Source organism: Quercus suber, unplaced genomic scaffold, assembly GCF_002906115.3.
Source record: "Quercus suber isolate HL8 unplaced genomic scaffold, Cork oak 2.0 scaffold_937, whole genome shotgun sequence".
Classification (NCBI taxonomy): Eukaryota; Viridiplantae; Streptophyta; class Magnoliopsida; order Fagales; family Fagaceae; genus Quercus; species Quercus suber.
In genome coordinates, this window is record NW_027070360.1 from 90,698 (window position 1) to 95,724 (window position 5,027).

Here is a 5,027-nt window from a genome sequence, read left to right on the forward strand (position 1 = left end):
TGTCGTTAGAAAGGGGTAAAGTAAAGCCATTAAGGTATTTTCTAGAATAATTTTAGTAGAAAGGTCTTTAATTAAAATTAAAAAATGTTTCAAAGCATATCCCGTCATTACATATGTGGACATTAAGTATTTTGTGATTAACTATCAACTTTTCTCCATTAGCTTGAGTAAACCTTTCAGATGATTTTTCATAATACTACTAATCATTCGTTAGCAATTCACCAAATGGAGCACTAGCTTTCTAAAAGGACCTGAGTCCTTTGGTTACAGATATTGTTGTTGCAGGTCGTACCGAAAGTGCGTTTGCAACAGAGTTTGGTACTGTGCAGGTTTCAGAACAAATCGACACATTAGATAGCCCTCTTGTGACAACAGGGGCGTTTGCATCCTGAATTGCTCAATCATTTGACTCTATTTGTGTTTCAAAGTGGGTACGGTGTCAAGGCACTCTTAGCCAGTAGCGTTTATGGGGCCAGAGAGCTCTTAAATCATGGGACCTACCCGCTTAAATCAAATAGCTCCACTTGTCAATGGAATGCTAAACTAGAATTTTAGCAGAGGAAGTTTTGAGTCTAAGCCGGGCTGTGGGAAAGAACAACTCAAACGTTTAGGTTGAATCACCAGATCAACAAAAGAATTTGGATTGTAGAAGAAGAGCCTTCAGATGAATTAAACAAAATGCAGATTGGCATGCGAGCTAGAATTACATTTAGTAGATCCCGTTGAGTTTAAGTTAGCAATTTGTGCTTTGTTTTCAATTCGAAGACAACTCAAGATATAACTGAAATCCAGAAAGAACAAAACCCAATCCCTTTTCAATCAATATATCTGATTTAAGTTTGATAAGCAGCAAGATTACGAAATAATTTCAATTCACTAACTGTTACTATTATTACTATTTCATTGATCTGGCATGTAAATGCCAGCTAGTGAACATCTTGATCTTTGAAACTCCTCCCGGTTATGAACTTTGTTTCTAGTACTTCGACCAAAACCTTAATCTTCTTGGTAAGAATTTTCACAAGTTGTGTAGGTCATTGTAAGATTGGAGTTTGAGTTCCCTTGGGTCCATGATTGTTTAAATTAACAAAACATAACAGCTATCCTACCACCAGAGTCTCAGTCATCAGAGCGGGCGCTTATGGTTGGAGCAACAACTGAAAGAATTGAACATGACCCAAATATTATTCTTATGGTACAAAAGATGACTCTAACAAGTGAAATGATAGAAAGTTCAATAGGTATGACAATTCTTATGCATTCAAAGAAAAGCATACACCTAACAGAGCTCTTCACCCAAAAAAGGCACCAACGAGCTTCATACAAATCCAATTTGTAAATTACTAAACCCAAAAACACTTAAGCATGAGAAATTCAGTTTATTAAGCAATTAGAAACCCAAGTTAAAGGACAGTAAACTGGTCATCATCATCAGAATGGAAAAGTTATTCTCATCCACAGCTAAAAAGAGCCTGTGTAGGAAGGTGTCCTAAGATTTTTTCCAATGTTCATCACATGATGACTCAAGAGTTCAAGCACAAGTTTAAAGATAATACCAAAAAAAAAAAAACACATGTGCTACAAACAGAAACAATTGCAGGTTACACTCTAGGCTTAATAAATCAAACCCAAATTCTAAAACTTAATAACATGACAAAGCTTTAACCAAATTCACATGATTCAAAATTATGTGACACCCAATATTTCTCCACACATTTTGTATATAATCAATTCTGTAACAAAAAAAAAATGTTACACAATATAGGATTAAATATTATGAAAAATTAATGAATGGCTTCAAAATTTGTATTCACAAGATAGATCATTTGATAAGAATCAAACAATAGATTCAGAAGCAAGTCGTTTAACATCACTCGATAATGAATATCTCAGATCAAGTGTTGGATTAATTTATTTAGCTTCATCCCAATCTATAACAAAAAATTAAATAAACAAAAAAAAAATTAACTGAATAATCAAAAAAAAAAAAAAAACACAGCTCAGTGGCGAAAAATAGATGGATTACTCAGTGTTGGCTTTAAAGTCATAGGTTCGATTCTGCCAGCTAGCTTTCTTCAGACTTTCACATCAGAAGAGGGAGCTAAGAATCATCATCGTAACCATCAAATTTCCCAACAAACAAATAGAACTTTTATGGAAAAATAAATACAAATCTAACACACCTAACGCCCTGCTTGGATGGAAAGAAAATGTGGAATAATTTTCCAAGAGGGAGAGAGAGAGAGAGAGATCGCTCAGGTCAGCGGGGTTGTCGACACGCAAAGTTCTCTAGAATGTAGAGAACCCTGCATTCCGGTCTGTTGAGCTTGAATTTCTTGTGGTCATCACTGCGATCTCACTCTCTCTTTTCTCTTTATACTCAAAAACCATAAACAACAACACACAAGAACAGAGAGACTCGTACATATAATGACATCGACAAATACAGAAGAGAAAAGAAAAAACAGAGAAGAGTGGGGATGAAACCCTAGGCGAGGTAGTGCGTGTGATTGTGATGAAGGGGCTGCTACAAGCTGTGAATTTATAGTGAATTGAGTTAGGGTTTTGTGGGGGATACGGGTATTCATATTCCAACCCAGTATGCTTGACCCGAATACCATAACCGGACAGAGTTTTATTTTTTATTTTTATTTTTTTGGTATTATATTTAAGTTATATTGCAAATTACATCCTCTAATTTTATCTAAAATGTGATTAAGTCGTATAACTTTTGATTCAATCAATTCTGTCCTTTAAATTTTAATTTTATCCAATTCAATCTTTCCATTATTATCATTGAAATTGCACTCTAAGTCTCTTAAAAAAAACGTAATTTTGAATAAGTATGACATTTTAAATCATGGAAAAAAAAATCATTTATAACATATTTAAAAAATAAAAATACAGCCCTCACGCGACGTTGAGGTCTTTTGTTCATGCATGTTATTCGTTTTGTTTGTTTAAATTGTGCCATTTGGGGATATTTTAGCTGGAAGTTGTCATTGGATTTTTTGTTTTGAAATTTTTTGGTGTGTATGTTTGTTTGGTTACCAACAAATTGGCATGAAAGGTAAAAGAAACAAACAAAATAACAAATAAAGGCAAAAATTCAAAACTGGCCCTCTAACTTTTAGCATTTTTTATTTCAGTCTTCTAACTTTCAGTTTTATCATTTTAGTCCTCTAACTTTCAATTGTTGTTAATTCAGTATCACGTTAACCATCAGCCAAGTGTCTACGTTAAATGAGCAAAATGACTTCATTTTGGCTTTTTTTTTTTTGAGTAATTAAAAGAAATTAAGAAAACTGCTATTAAAGTCAAAAAAAAAAAAAAAAAAAAAAAAAAAACCTCTGCAATGTGTGTTGGGTTTTCAAGTTTCAGCGTCAGAATGGAAGTTTCCGGCATGGCTTTCTAACGGGTTCCTTGTCTCTCTGGGGCTGTGATTGAGACCCAGTTTGAAAATACCAAGCCATGTAGCTACTATGAGAGTGAGACCACCCACACAGTTTTCTATGGTTATGAATTCTGGGTTTTGTGATAACCGGCATACACAGTACTATTATGAGGGTACAGGTCTTAAGTGTGTTGGACTTGAGAAGAAGAAGGAGGAGAATGGTTCGGATGAACTTACACCAAAGAAGAAGTTGAAATCACTAGTCTCTCACAAGGGACTTGTCCAAGTTTTCTGATATTGGCTTTGGCTTATGATGATGCCGGGAAAACCACCAGTGAGTTACATGATACTCGCACACTAAACAGTACCTGCACAACAAAAATGAGATGACCTACCAGAGAGCACCGATGTGGTGCTGGCCAAATACCCTCCGAAGGTTAAGTTAAAACTCACTTCAACTCTAGAGAGCAAGAGAGTGGTTAATTATGCGTACCTCGATTTGTGAGGGTATTGGGGCTTTTATATTAGTTGAGGATTGACCTTTCTTCCTTGGAATAGAAGTTTTTTCCATATAGGAGTTCGTAGATCGCAAAACCCTTCCCTTGTAGAAGACTAACATTTAGCATGGGATACAAGTTATTTCCTTATATACCTATATGTGGTGGCCAAGTCATGGTTCTGTTAGAACCGTCAACCTCATTCCCATCAGCCTTCTTTATGCCCTTCAGCTTAGAAGGGTCGTCGGCCTTCTTCATATCTTCTAGCCATGAAGGGTCGTCGACCCACTTCGTGCCCTTCAGCATAAGCTGAAGGATTACAGGTGACAGATTAACCTTGATTCCAATCTATACTCATCAGTTGCCCCCTACTCCATATTCCGTCAGCTTACAGTGACGGGTAGGTGGTGTTGTGAAATTTTAAAGTACTCGCAAGTGTACGAACCGTACCGAAATATAGTTTGACAAGAACGAGGTCGAACCCACAGGGACTTGAATGAACGTAGGAAAATTAATTAAACCTTAACCAAATTAATCCTAATCTAGTTTAATAAAAATTGGTTGTTTTGAAATTAAATAAACTAAGCAAATAATAAAATTAAGCAAATAGTTAAACTAAGCAAAAGATATAAAGCAATAAAAAGATGTAAACAATCAAGGGAAAGGAATTAAGGTTTTGGAATCCGCCTTGCAAGTCATATCAGCATATATTTATGATCATTAATTTTTCCCACCTCACTACATGATAATCTAGAAATCAATCTTGCTATCATGGAAAATATTCTCGTTAAAATCCTTATTTTAAAAATCAAAGGCATGTTCTTCTTCGCTTCTTAAGTATAAAACCAAATCATCAATTGTATCCGTAGCCAAACAAATCACAAGATATATCCAATTCTAAAAATCAAATCATAACTGGTATCCATTGACAAACAAATCACAAACGATATCCAATTTTATAATCAAGAATTAATAAACCAAGCATTCAATTAATTAAGACAAATCCTAAATCATGAGAAAAACATGATTGAACTCATATCTAGAATCTCATCTTAGTCAATTGATATGAAGCAAGAACAATTTAAATCATTAAAGAACAACTATTGTGGGAAAAATCAAATCACATAAATATTATT

At 34.7% G+C, this 5,027-nt stretch overlaps 1 long non-coding RNA gene and 4 other non-coding genes across 5 annotated transcripts; all 5 read right to left on the reverse strand.

The window, feature by feature from the left end:
* Positions 1–796: 796 nt before the first annotated feature.
* Positions 797–2,590, reverse strand: LOC136065358 (uncharacterized). The gene is made up of 2 exons (XR_010626992.1): positions 2,027–2,590; positions 797–1,157 (listed from the first exon to the last, which is right to left on the reverse strand). It is a non-coding gene; the product is annotated as an uncharacterized LOC136065358 (long non-coding RNA).
* On the reverse strand, positions 1,425–1,523 carry LOC112003840 (small nucleolar RNA snoR31/Z110/Z27). Its single transcript, XR_002882037.1, has one exon. It is a non-coding gene; the product is annotated as a small nucleolar RNA snoR31/Z110/Z27 (small nucleolar RNA).
* On the reverse strand, positions 1,844–1,934 carry LOC112003662 (small nucleolar RNA snoR31). The gene has a single exon (XR_002882012.1). It is a non-coding gene; the product is annotated as a small nucleolar RNA snoR31 (small nucleolar RNA).
* Positions 2,023–2,125, reverse strand: LOC112003541 (small nucleolar RNA R30/Z108). The gene has a single exon (XR_002881993.1). It is a non-coding gene; the product is annotated as a small nucleolar RNA R30/Z108 (small nucleolar RNA).
* On the reverse strand, positions 2,250–2,356 carry LOC112003599 (small nucleolar RNA Z107/R87). The gene has a single exon (XR_002882007.1). It is a non-coding gene; the product is annotated as a small nucleolar RNA Z107/R87 (small nucleolar RNA).
* Positions 2,591–5,027: the final 2,437 nt, after the last annotated feature.